Raw genomic sequence first — 14,425 nt, 5'->3', positions numbered from 1 at the left:
ATTGACTCCCAAGCATGCTCCCGAACCTGAGCTGGGGAATTGAACCTACAGCCCAGGTACATGCTCTTGCAAAACCTGAAGCCCTTCAGTGTGCAGGCCTATGCCCAACCACTGAAACAAGCTAGCCAGAGCAAACCCGAAGCTGTGATAGACTACTAGAGGCCCAGTGCACAGATTCGTGCACCGGTAGGGTCCCTCAGCCTGGCCTGTGCCATCTCGCAATCCAGAGCACCATGGGGGATGTTGGACTGCCAGTTTTGGCCCAACCTGGCCTGCAGGGATCGGGCCAAAACCAGCATTCCGACATCCCCCAAGGGATGTAGTAGTGCATGAAGCAGCAGGTGGCTGGGGAGGAGCCTAAACCCAGGCCAGGTGCAGCGCAGCTCCTGTTTCCTGGCCCCACTGCACCTGCTGCCACCACCGCTTGGTAGGCTCGCTGAGCAGCGCTCTAGCTGTGGGAGTGCACTGAAACCCAGCAGCAGCTTGTTCATTGAGTGTCTGCCCCTTCCTGGTTAGTGTGTGTCATAGTGACCGTCCACTTGTTTGGTTGGTTAGGCTTTTATATATATATACTAAAGGCCTAGTGCACAAAAATTTCTGCACTCGGGGAGGAGGGGAGGCCCCTCAGCCCGGCCTGTGCCATCTCGCAGTCTGGAACTCCTCGGGAGATAAAGACCTGCTGGCTTAGGCCTGCTCCCGGGTGACAGAGGGCAGGCCCAATCCCTAGGTGCAGCCCCTGGTCTGGCTCAGAGCAGGGCTGATAGGGGCGCCGCCCCCTGTCATGCACAGAGCAGGGCGGATCGGGAGGTTGCGATGCCACCCTCAGTCACGCTCAGGGTATGGCCGATTGGGGGGTTGGGGCACCGCCCCCTGTCACACTCAAGGCAGGGTCGATGGGGAGGTTGTGGTGCCACCCCCTGTCACCCACAGAGCAGGGCCAATCAGGGGGTTTGGGTGCTGCCCTCTGTCACTCACAGAGCAGGGCCCATCAGGGGGGTTGGGGCTCCGTACCCTGTCACGCACAGAGCAGGGTCGATCAGGGAGTTGGGGAGCTCCCCACTGTCACGCACAGAGCAGGGCCCATCAGGGGGTTGGGGCGCCGTCCCCTGTCATGCACAGAGCAAGGCGGATCGGGAGGTTGCGATGCCACCGTCAGTCACACTCAGGGTAGGGCTGATAGGGGAATTGGGGCACCACACCCTGTCACACACAGAGCAGGGCAGATCAGGGGGTTGGGGCGCCGCACCCTCTCACACTCAGGACAGGGCTGATGGGGAGGTTATGGCTAAACCCTATCACACACAGAGCAGGGCCCGTGGGGGGGGGCGGTTGGGGCGCCGCCCTCTATCACCCACAGAGCAGGGCCGATCATGGGGTTGGGGCGCCGCCACTGTTACACTCAGGGCAGGGCCGGTGGAGAGGTTATGGCTCTACCCCGTCACACACAGAGCAGGGCCGATCAGGGGGTTGGGCACCGCACCCTGTCACACACAGAGCCGCAGGGCAATCGGGGTTGGGGAGTTCCCCCCTATCAGGAACAGAACAGGGCTGATCAGGGGGTTGGGGTGCCTTCCCCTGTCACGAACAGAGCAGGGCGGATAGGGAGGTTGTGGCCCCGCCCCCTGTCACACACAGAGCCTCAGGGTGATCAGGGGGTTTGGGCACTGCCCCCTGTCACGCTGATCCCGGTGCCAGGAGGCCTCGCGGCTCCGCTGATCCTGGTGCTGGGAGGCAAATTACCCTTTTACTATATAGGATAGAGGCCTGGTGCACAGGTGGGGGCCGGCTGGTTTGCCCTGAAGGGTGTCCTGGATCAGGGTGGGGGTCCCCACTGGGGTGCCTGGCCAGTCTGGGTGTTGGGCTGAGGGCTGTTTTCAGGCTGTTGGGTGACTGAAGCTCCCAACCGCTCCTTTTTTTCTTTTTGTTTTTTATTCTGGGCCAGCTTTAGCTCTGGGGCTCGGCTCCAGCTCTTAGGCCTCTGCTCTGTTTTGTTTGGGTTCTATAATTGAAACACTGTTTCAACTCCAGCTCTGAGATCCCGGCTGACTGAATGCAGGTTTCTGGGGTTTTGTTTAGCTTCTATATTTGTAACAATGTTTCAAACTGCAAGCTCAGAGGCCGGCAGCGGCAGGCGGGGAACGTTGGAGTCCTCCGTCACTGAAGCAAGCAAGCCTCATGTTCGCTTCAAGCTGCCTGGCTGCCGGCCCCCATCTTGGCTGGCAGTTAATTTGCATATCGCCCTGTGTCGAGTAAGACTCCCTCCACATTCTGCATGGAGTAGGGTTCGGTATCTGAAAGAGGAGCCGCACAACAAATGAGAGAAAAAGACACGAGATAATTTTGCAATATTGGGGGACCAGGCGGGCAAGTCCCGAAGGACTTCCACCACTGCTCAGGCTGCTCCAATCTTTTATTGATCTGGAGTAGCCCTTAGGGTAAGGAGGTTTCAATGACACACAGATCAGCAAACAATTTCCAGGAATAGACAAAGTATCTGATTAGCTCATCAATAGATTTCCGGGAGTAGGCAGAGTTTCTGATTAACAATAATCAACAAGGATCTACATAAGTATCTAAGGAATTAAGGGAACTAAGGTGGGGATGCTTCAACTATTATTACCTAAATTAACTGGGTGGTGCACAGTTCTGACCTTTGCTAGAACTTCAAAGGTTACTAGCTTTTGGGGGGTCTCTGTCTAAACTCAGCTAGTGAAGACAATGAATGGACTCCGGCAGCCCTGATTAGCCAATGGGAAGGGTAGCAGACGTACGGCTAATTACCATGTTTGTCTTTTATTAGATAGGATATACTAGAGGCCCGGTGCGTGAAATTAGTGCACGGGGGGCGGGGGGAGGGTTACCTCAGCCCAGCCTGCATCTTCTCCAATCGGAGACCCCATGGGGGATGTCTGACTGCCAGTTTAGGCCCAATCCCCGCAGGCCAGGTTGGCCCAAAACTGGCAGTCCGATATCCCTCTCACAATCTGAAACCACTAACTCCTAACCACTCACCTGCCTGCCTGCCTGATCACCCCTGACCACACTGCCTGCCTGCCTGATTGCCCCTAACCCCTCTGCTGGCCTGCCTGATCATCCCTAACTGCTCCCCTGCCAGCCTGATTGCCCCCAACTGCCCTCCCCTGCCGGCCAGTTCACCCCCAACAGCCCTCTCCTGCCGGCCTGGTCATCCCCAATAGCCCTCCCCTGCAGGCCTGATCACCCCCAATTGCCTTCCACTGCTGGCCTGATCTCACTCCCAACTGCCCTCCACTGCCGGCCTGATCTCTCCCCCAACTTCCCTCCCTTGCAGGCCTGATTGCCCACAACTGCCCTCCCCTGCAGGCCTGGTTGCCCCCAACTGCCCTCCCCTGCCAGCCTGGTCGCCCCTAACTGCCTCTGCCTCGGCCCCCACCACCATGGCTTTGTCCAGGAGGAAGTTAGATGTCTGGAAGATGGCTGGTCAACCTGGTCTAATTAGCATATTACCCTTTTAGTAGTAGATAGATTATATAGGATAGGATTGCTTAAATGTGGATGAAAAGCCTTTTTCAGCAGGAGGAAATGCTCTTGGCAGACGAAAATACATAATCCCTATATCTGGACTGATAGCCAGCCATATGGACTATACTGCCAAACCGGTTATTAAAAAATTGAACTGCTTTCTTACACCTTACACCAAACAGCTGTTGCCCTTAAAACCCCTCCTCAGCCCCCACCTTAGGTTCTGCCTTCACAGTTCACCCAGATTAGGTTCTGATTGGTCGGTTTCTATGCCAGTCAGCGTCAAACTCTCTGCCTCCTAGGCAGCCATTGGCTCATTGCAGTTCACCCAGATTTGGTTCTGATTGGTCAGTTTCTATGCCAGTCAGCGTCTCCAGGCCTATCTCTGGGCCTCTCTCTAAGCCTGATCTTCAGCCTCTATGGCAGCTGCGTATCAGGCCCTGCCTCTCTCTCCAGGCCTCTCTGGGAGCCTAATCTGCAGCCTCTGCAGCAGCTGTGGATCAGGCCCTTCCTCTCTCTCTGGGCCTCTCTCCAGGCCTGATCCACAACCATGCCTGCCTCGCCCTGCTGCCCCGCCCACCCGCTGGCCACCAGCCTTGCTGTGATAGGAGCCTGTGGACCACAGGGGAGCACCAAGAGGTGCTCCATGCACTTCCTGGTGACCAGTCATCTGTCTGGTCATTTAGATTGTGATGACCCCTGGCCTCTTATAATGTAGAGAGACTAGGGGCCCAGTGCACAAATTTGTGCACCTTAAAAGGAACTGTGGGTCGCAAGGCTGTGGTGAGCACAGGGGCAGGTCTTGGCCCATCCTCCGAGCCCCCAATCCCAGCCCCTCCACAGCAGCCCCTGATCCTGTCTGCCAGCGGCCCCACTCTCAACGCCACTGCTCCCACCCACTAACAGCACCAGTCCCGCTCGCACCTGCTGATGGTGTGGAGCAATTGGGGCCAGCGCCAGCAGTGGTTGCAAGCAGGGCCGGCACCATAAGTGGTGGTGAGCAGCGGCTGCTGCCCCAGTCACCACTCAGGAGAAGGGGGAGGTGGAGAAACCCTCAGGGGTGATTGGGGCTGGTGCCAGGCTCTGGCAGTGGGTGTGAGCAGCAGCTCTGGCACTGGCAGCGAGTGCAAGTGCCCGCTGGTGGGATTGCGGCATGCAAGAACAAAGAATTTTCAGTTACCACCTGAGGCTCGCCCCGATGACAGTGACTGGTGCCGGACCTAGGTCTGGCGCCCCCCACTAACCTGCTTCACCATCCTGCTGTGGCGGACCCCCGCCATGTTTCACTCATGCCGCCTGGTGGTCAGTGTACATCATAGCGACTGGTTGTTCGGTTGTTCTGCCATTCAGTCTATTTGCATATTAGCCTTTTATTATATAGGATTAGTTTGCACAGAGCTTTTGTATATGTTACCTTATTTTTCTTACTTAATAGTAGAAGCCTGGTGCACAAATTCATGCACAGGTGGGGTCCCTCAGTCTGGCCTGCAATCGTGGCCGATCGGGGCCATTGGGGCCTGCTGGCAAGGGATACGGACCACGGGAGTTTGGCCGGCCACAGGAAGTTGGCTGTGGAAGGGCACTGACCATGAGGGGGCAGCTCCTGCATTGAGCATCTGTCCCCTGGTGGTCAGTGCAGGTCATAGCGACCAGTCGACCAGTTGTAACAGTTGCTTAGGCTTTTATATATATAGATAAATGCTAAGTAGCCCATAACTTGTTATTTTCTTTATTTTTAAATTTTATTTTATTGTTTAAAGTATTACAGATAGTAGTACATATGTCTCCTTTTTTTTCCCATTGACCTTCCCCCAGCCTCCCCTACCCCCCAGCACATGCCCTCACCCCACCCCTCCAGTGTTTTGTGTCCACTGGTTATGCTTATATGAATGCATACAAGTCCTTCTGTTGATCTCTTACCTCCCCCCCGCAACATTCCCCAGCCTTCCCACTGTAATTTGACAGTCTGATCAATGCTTCTCTGCCTCTGTATCTATCTTTTTGTTCATCAGGTTATAATGTTCTTTGTTATCCATAAATGTGTGAGATCATGTGGTGTTTTTCTTTCACTGCCTGGCTTATTTCACTTAGCATAATGCTCTCCAGTTCCATCCATGCTGCTGCAAATGGTAAGAATTCCTTATTTTTTATAGCAGCGTAGTATTCCATTGTATAGATGTACCACAGTTTTCTAATCCACTCATCTGTTGATGGGCACTCAGGCTGTTTCCAAATCTTAGCTATTGTAAATTGTGCTGCTATGAATGTAGGGGTGCATATATCCTTTCTGATTGGTGTTTCTGTTTTCTTGGGATAGATTCCTAAAAGTGGTATTACTGGATCAAATGGCAGTTCCATTTTTAAATTTTTGAGGAAACGCCATACTGTTTTCGACAAAGGCTGCACCAGTCTGCATTCCCACTAGCAATGAAGGAGGGTTCCTTTTTCTCAGCATCCTCACCAGCAGTTTTCATTTGTTGATTTGTTGATGATAGCCATTCTGACAGGTATGAGGTTGTACCTCATTGTTGTTTTGATTTGCGTGTCTCGGATGATTAGTGACTTTGAGCATGTTTTCATATGGCTCTTGGCTTTCGGAAAAAAACTTTTTCTTTTAAAAAGTGTCTATTTAGGTCCTTTGCCCATTTTTTGATTGGATTGTTCATCTTCGTTTTGTTAAGTTGTATGACTTCCCTATGAATTTTGGAGATTAGGCCCTTATCAGTGATAACATTGGCAAATATGTTCTCCCATGCAGTGGGCTTTCTTGTTGTTTTGTTGATGGTTTCTTTTGCTGTGAAGAAGCTTCTTATTTTGATGTAGTCCCATTTGTTCATTTTCTCTTTAGTTTCCAATGCCCTAGGAGCTGTATCGGTGAAGAAATTGCTTCAGCATATGTCTGAGATTTTGTTGCCTTTGGATTCCTCTAGTATTTTTATGGTTTCCTGTCTTACATTTAAGTCCTTTATCTATTTTGAGTTTATTTTTGTGCATGGTGTAAGTTGGTGGTCTAGTTTCATTTTTTGCATGAATCTGTCCAATTTTCCCAACACCATTTACTGAAGAGACTGTCTTGACTCCATTGTATGTTCTTGCCTCCTTTGTCAAATATTAATTGAGCATATTGGTTCGGGCAGATTTCTGGCCTCTCTATTCTATTCCATTCATCTATATGTCTGTTCTTGTGCCAGTATCAGGCAGTTTTGAGAACAGTGGCTTTGCAATACATCTTGATATCTGGTATTGAGATCCCACCTACTTTGTTCTTTCTCAGGATTGCTGAGGCTATTTGGGGTCTTTTTTTTATTCCAGATGAATTTTTGGAGAGTTCATTCTAGGTCTGTGGTATATGCCGTTGGTATTTTAATGGGAAGTGCGTTGAATTTATAGATTGCTTTGGGTAGTATGTACATTTTAATAATGTTGATTCTACCAATCCATGAACATGATATGTTCTTCCATCTGTTTATGTCTTCCTCTATCTTTTTTTTCAATGTCCTATAGTTTTCTGAGTAGAGGTCTTTTACCACTTTAGTTAAGTTTATTCCTAGGTATCTTCATTTTTTTGGTGGGTGGTAAATGGAATTTTTTTTTAGTCTCTCTTTCTGTAAGTTCACTATTGGTGTATAGAAATGCCATAGATTTCTTGGAGTTAATTTTGTATCCTGCTACATTGCCTAACTCATTTATTAAGTCTAATAGTTTTCTGATGGAATCTTTAGGGTTTTCTATGTACAATATCATCTCATCTGCAAATAAGGACTGTTTTACTTCTTCTTTTCCACTTTTGATGCCTTTATTTCTTCTTCTTGTCTAATCGCAATGGCTAATTGTTCCAGTACTATGTCTAACAGAAGTGGTGAGAGGGGGCATCCCTATCTTGTTCCTGTTGTTAGGGGAAATGGTTTTAGTTTTTGTCCATTGAGTATGATGTTGGCTGTGAGTTTGTCATATATGGCTTTTATTTTGTTGAGGAATGATCCTTCTACTCCCACCTTGCTGAGAGTTTTTATCAAAAATGGGTGTTGGATTTTGTCACATGATTTTCCTACATCAATTGATATATGACTATATGGTTTTTTCTCTCAATTTGTTTATGTGATGTATCACATTTATTGATTTGTGGATATTGTACCATCCTTGCACCTCTGGGATAAATCCTACTTAGTCATGGTGTATGATCTTTCTGATGTACTGCTGGATCTGATTTGCTAAAACTTTGTTTAGGATTTTGGCATCTACGTTCATGAGGTATATTGGCCTGTAATTCTCTTTCATTGTGTGTTGTCTTTATCTGGTTTTGTTATTAGGGTGATGCTGGCTTCATAGAATGAGCTTGGAAGTGTTCCTTCCTCTTGAATTTTTTATAGTAGTCTGAGGAGGATAGGTTTTAGTTCTTCCTTGAATGTTTGGTAAAACTCCCCTGTGAAGCCATCTGGCCCTGGTCTTTTGTTTGCTGGAAGCTTTTTGATGACTGCTTCAATTTCTTCCATAGTTATTGACATATTGAGATTTTTAGATTCTTCCTGATTGAGTTTGGAATGTTGTATTTTTCTAGGAATATGTCCATTTCCTCCAGGTTGTCTAGTTTGTTGGAGTAGAGCTGTCCATAGTATTTATTAACAATCATTTGTATTTCTGTGGGGTCTGTTGTTATGTCGCCTCTATCGTTTCTGATTTTGTTTATTTGGGTCCTCTCTCTTTCCTTCTTGGTGAGCCTGGCTACAGGTTCATCAATCTTGTTTATCCTTTCAAAGAACCAGCTCTTGGTTTCATTGATTTTCTGTAGTGTTTTTTTGGTCTCTATGTCATTTATTTCTGCTCTAATCTTTATTATCTCCTTCCTTCTGTTCACTCTGGGCTTTTCTTGTTGCTCTCTTTCTAATTCTTTGAGTTGTAGAGTTAGATGATTTACTACCATTTTTTTCTTGTTTTTTGAGGTAGGCCTGTAGAGCTATAAACTTCCTTCTCAGGACTGCTTTCATTGTCTCCCATATATTTTGCATTGTTGTGTTTTCATTATCATTAGTTTTCAGGATGTTTTTAATTTCTTCTTTGATCTCACTGGTAACACAATCAATATTTAATAACATGCTATTCAGCTTTGAAGTGTTTGAGTGTTTTGGGTTTTTTTATTGTAGTTTATTTCTAATATTATGCCATTGTGGTCTGAGAAGATGCTTGGTATTATTTCTATCTTCTTGAATTTGGGGAGACTTTGCTTGTGACCCAGTATGTGGTCTATTTTTGAAAATGTCCCACGTGCACTTTAGAAGAAAGTATATTCCATGGCTTTGGGGTGAAATGTTCTGAAGATGTCAATTAAGTCCATCTGATCTAGTGAGTCATTTAGGATTGCTGTTTCTTTGCTGATTTTTTCTCTAGAGGATTTATCCAGTGATGTCAGTGGTGTATTAAAGTCCCCTATTATGATTGTATTGTTGTCAATCTCTCCCTTGATATCTTCCAGCAGTTCTTTTTTAATGTATTTGGGTGCTCCTGCATTGGGTGCATATATGTTTTTTAGGGTTATATCCTCTTGCTGTATTGATCCCTTTAGTATTATGAAGTGGCCTTCCTTATCTCTTGTTATGGCCTTCACTTTGAGGTCTATTTTTTCTGATATAAGTATTGCTACCCCAGCTTTTTTTTCATTTCCATTTGCCTGAAAGATATTTTTCCATCCCTTCATTTTCAGCCTGTGTGAGTCCCTTCTTCTGAGGTGGGTCCCTTGTAGACAGCAAATATATGGGTAATGTTTTTTTTTATCCATTCAGCCACTCAATGTCTTTTGATTCAAACATTTAGTCCATTTACGTTTACATTATTATTGAAAGGTACTTGTTTGTAGGTATCTATTTTTTGTGCCTGTTTTCTTTCTTAGATTTTTATTTCTTCTTTTTACACCAGTCCCTTTAGCATTTCTTGCATTGCTGGCTTGGTGATGATAAACTCCCTTAGCCTTTTTTTGTCTGTGAAGCTTCTTATTTCCCCTTCAATTTTGAATGATAGCCTCTCTGGATAGAGTATTCTTGGATTCAGTCCCTTGCTTTGCATCACTTTATAAATTTCTGTCTATTATTGTCTGGCCTCATGTGTTTCTGTTTAGAAATCATTTGATAATCTAATGGGAGACCCTTGTATGTAACTTTCTGTCTCTCTTGCAGCTTTTAAGATTCTCTCTTTGTCCTGAACATTTGCCATGCTAATTATGATGTGTCTTGGTGTGGGTCTTTTCGTTTTCATCCTGTTTTGGACTCTCTGTGCTTGTGTGACTTTTTTCTTCCACACCTCAGGAAAGTTTTTTGACATTCTTTCTTCTAATAGGTTTTCTAATCCTTGTTCCTCTTCCTGTTGTTCTGGTACCCCTATTATTCGTATGTTGCTTCATTTCATGTTGTCCTATAGCTTCCTTAGGCTCTCCTCCTGTCTTTTAATTTTTTTCTCCAATTGCAGTTCAGTTTGGGTGTGTTTTGCTTCCCGGTCTTCTAATTCACTAATTTGGTCCTCCACTTCTAGTCTACTTTTGAAACTTTCCATGGTGTTTTTTATTGTAGCTATATCACTCTTTATTTCTTCTTGGTTCTTTCATAAGTTATTGATTTTTTCATCCATTTCTTCTTGATTCTTACATAAGTTGTTGATTTTGTCCTCCATCTGGTTTATGCACTCTAGGACCCTTATTCTGAATTCTTTTTCTGACATATTGCATGCCTCTGTTTCACTTAGCTGCTTTTCTGGCGAGTCCTCCTTTTCTTTCCTTTGAGGGTTTCTTTGTCTACCCATTTTTGGTCTTACCGACTGCTCTGGATGTTGATTGGTGCAGGGGCTTCTCCTTGGGTGGCAGTGGTTCCTCAGGCTGCAGTTGCTCCTCTAGTGGTCATGGTAGTGGCTGCTCCTCAGTTGGCAGTGGCTCCTCTGGTAGGTGCTGTTTGCAGCAGTGGTGTCTCCTCTGGCTGGTAGGTGAGGCTGCTCGCATAGCTGTTATTGCTTGGACAGGGGTGGGCTTATCACGAAGCTGCTTGTCCTTGGATTAGAGCTGGCTGCATGCTGCTGCTGTTCCTCAGATGGAGAGGGCTGCGCGTGAGGCTTCCGCTCTTTGGACAATGGGCAGGTTGCTTACAGGGCTACTGCTCCTTGTATGGGTGCGAGCTGCTTGCACAGCTGCTGCTCCTCAGATGGGGGACGGTCTGCTTGTGTGGCTGCTGCTCCTCAGGTGGGAGTGAGCTGCATGTGCGACTGCTGCTCCTCGGATGGGGGCAGGATGCTCACCCAGCTGCTGCTCTTTGGACAGGTGCAGACTGCGTGTGGTTGCTGCTCCTTGGACCAGTGTGGGCGGTGCAAGGCTGCTGCTCCTCAGATGTGGTCGGTCTGTCTGCTTGTGTGGCTGCTGCTCCTTGGGCTGGAGTGAGCTGCATATGCAGCTGCTGCTCCTCGTACAGGGGCTGTCTGCTCGCATGGCTGCTGCTCCTCAGACGAATGGGCTGCTTGCGTGGCTGCTTCTCTAAGGGCGGGAGCGAGCTGCAAATATGTCTGCTGCTCCTCGGATGGAGGCAGGCCACTCACCCAGCTGCTGCTCTTTGGACAGGTGCAGGGTGCGTGTGTCTGCTGCTCCTTGGACCCGGGTGGACTGCACAGGGCTGCCGCTCCTTGGACGTGGGTGATCTGCTCTTGTGGCTGCTGCTCCTCAGACTGGGGCAGGCTGCTTGGGCGGCTACTGCTCCTTGAATGGGAGCGGGCTGTTTGTGGTGATTCTGTTCCTTGTATGGGTATGGGCTGCTCAAACCGCTGCTGCTCCTTGTATGGGGGTAGGCTGCTCGTGCAGCTGCTGCTCCTTGGAGGGGGGCAGGTTTCTCACACACCTATTGCTCCTCAGACAGGAGGAGGGTGTGGGCTGTGCTGCTGCTGCTCCTCGGATGGGGGCGGGCTGTGTGGGGCTGCTGCTTCTCAATCGTGGGCAGGCTGCTCGTGAGGCTGCTGCTCCTCAAACAGGGCAGGCTGCTCACATGGTTGCTGTTCCTCAGATGAGTGAGTGGGCTGCTCACACAGCTGGCCGCTGCTGCTCCTTGGACAGGGGCAGGCCACGTGAGGCTTCTACTCTTAGGTCTGGGGCAGGCTTCTCGTGGTGCTGCTGTTCCTTGGACAGGAGTGGGCTGCTCACGTGTCTGCTGCTTGCATGGTTACAGTGTCCCGGGCTCAGGTGTTGGACCAGTCAGAGGGAAGCACTCTTCAGAACTCACTGGAGCCTGCGCCCAGGGTGGCTGGAGACTCGTTGACCATGGGACCACAGCTGAGGTAGCAGGTCCCTGGCAGGGGTGTTTGTAGAGTCCCGGGTGATATCTGAGGGCACCCTGGGTGGGGGTAAGGCCTGGATCCCAGTTACAGAAGCTCTCCCCTTAAAAACGCTAGGCTTCTGGGGATGAGCTGGCCTCCTGGAAATGCTTACAATGGTAGCAGAGGCTGCCTAGTTAGGCAAGCCAGTTTAGCCTGACCACGAAGGTCCTGTGGGATCTATCTCTGCCACACTCACATACACACACTCACATCCCACATGACCACACACTGCTCTTTTGGTCCCTCACTGACTTACGCTCTCTCCCTCACTGCTGCCTTCTTCCTGCCTCTGTAGTTGGGTCTGGGGTGTTATTGACCCATTTGTGGATGGAGTTTCCTCTCCAGGTGTCTGGTTATGAGGCTCACTCTCTAGCACCTGGCCAGACATGATAAAGTTCACCTCAACAAGACACAACACGAAGGGACCAAAGCACGAATATACTCACGACAATAATAACCCAACTATAAGTGACCACCTGAGAAAAGAGAATTAGGGGCAAGAAAAGAGAGAATAAATGATATCAAAGAGAGCGAAAAAGATGAGAGAAAAGAAAAAGGAAGAAAATGGATATATATATATATATATATATATATATATATATATATGAAAATACCACAGAACCAATAGATAAATAATCAAACAAAAATAATAATAATGACAAAAAAAAATAAAAAATACAAAGAGGGTGGGGGTAGAATCTGTAGATGCTAAGCTTATATGTAGAAGTTAAGGTTAAGAATTGGATGAATATGGGAAGGATCTCAGTTCCGTATAGAGGAAGTAGAGAGGGGATGGGTGGATAAGAGGAAAGAGAACGAGAAAAAATAATAATAATTAATTTACAAAAAACTTGATTTCAAAAATGGTATAAAAATAGCAAATACAAATAAAATAAAATAGAGTAATGGAAAAATAATGTGAAAAGAAATAGAAAATAAAGCAACAAACAAAAACAGGAAAACAAAGAAAAAAGAGAAAAAATGAAAAAAAAGATCGATAACAAAGTAATGAAAAAAATAAAATAAAAATGAAAAAGTGAAGTGTTCCTTTGGCTGGCTTAAGATCCCAGTCTTCTGTACTGTAGTGTTTCTCAGGTTTCGATTGCTGGGACTGAAAGTCTCTATTTAGTCCAGCCCCTTTGTGCTCTCAGGGACTATTTTGGGTTTTTTTGGTATTTTTTTTTTAATCCTGTTACCATTCAGGGTGGAATCCGGATGTGGCTGTATTAGTTGCCTGGATACTGGAGGGAGGGGCTATCTCTTCAGGACAAAATGGTTGCCCAGGTCCCAGGCTCAGGCATGACTCAGCACCAAACTCAATGCCACTGCTCCTGGATTCCCCTCTCTCCCCAGATTTCACAATTCTGCACCTTCTCTCACACTCCAGCCATGGGTAAGTGTCTGTATCTGAAAGGTCCTATGAACTAGGATCTATGAAGAAAGGCACAAGCCACAGAGGCTGGAGAGGCTGCACCTCTGTGCACTCCTCTCCTGCTGGCACTCTTCAGCCTTTACTGACTGTGGATCCAGGTCTAGAATACCCTGCTGACCAGCTGTTCTGCGTATCTTCTTTCCACTGCACCCGTCCCAAGGGACGCAGCCCAAGCCGGTGCCATGTGGGTTCCCTCTGATCCTCAGGGCTCAGAGTTCTGGCCGATTATCCTTCCCAGAGCCTTGACTTTACCTTCTGCCAGGAGTCTTCTGCCTTTCCTGGCTGCAAACTGTCTCCCAGCTGAATCTCCTATGCCAGTTCGGGCTGGATGTTACTCGTTTCAGCTGCTCACCCTATCTGCTCCGGGACAAGGCACGGGACACGTCCGTCTATACCGCCGCCATTTTTCCCTCCCTGAGAACCTATATGATTCATTTGATTGGGAAAGTTTAGCTATGAAGACAGAAATCAGAATAGTGGTTGCCTATTGGGGGTTGGGATAGATTTGGAAAGAAGCTTAAAGAAACTTTGGGGTAATGGGATTATTCTACCTCTTGATTGGAATACTGGTTACATAGATGTGTATATTTGTCAAAGTCATTGAGTCTTACATGTAAGATCTGTGTGACTCACTGGTTGTAAACTTTACCTCAGTTAAGACAATTAATAAAAAGTAATATTTTAGCAGATGTTCAAAAGATGTCTGAGGCCAGTACTAGATTTAGATTGTATTTTTAATTCTCCTAGGAACTGTACCTATGTAGAATTTCTTAAATTTTATTTTTTCACTATATACTGCATTCATATGGTTTTAAAAAAACAAAAACATTCAAACAAATCTTGGGGGTGGAGGGAGAAATAGTAAAAATTCTTATTTCTGTCCTTGTTTCTAATCCTCCCAGTTTCCTCCCCAGAGGCAACTACTATTCTCAATTTCTTATGAATTCTTCCTCAGACTCTTTATTCAAAAACAAATGCCCTAAGTTTGATAAGTCCAAGAAAATATGGTGCTAACATGAAATATCTTGTTGACAGTTATGTAGCATTAGAACTGTGATTAGAAATTATAGCATTAGAATTATTATTAGAAATTTTAACATTAGAACGGGAGGTCCTATTTGATCAATTCTTCACCCAAACTGGGGTTGTCATGACTTT

The sequence above is a fragment of the Myotis nattereri genome (assembly GCF_964212035.1).
Source record: "Myotis nattereri genome assembly, chromosome: 3".
Lineage (NCBI taxonomy): Eukaryota > Metazoa > Chordata > Mammalia > Chiroptera > Vespertilionidae > Myotis > Myotis nattereri.
Note: the sequence above shows the minus strand (reverse complement) of the source record.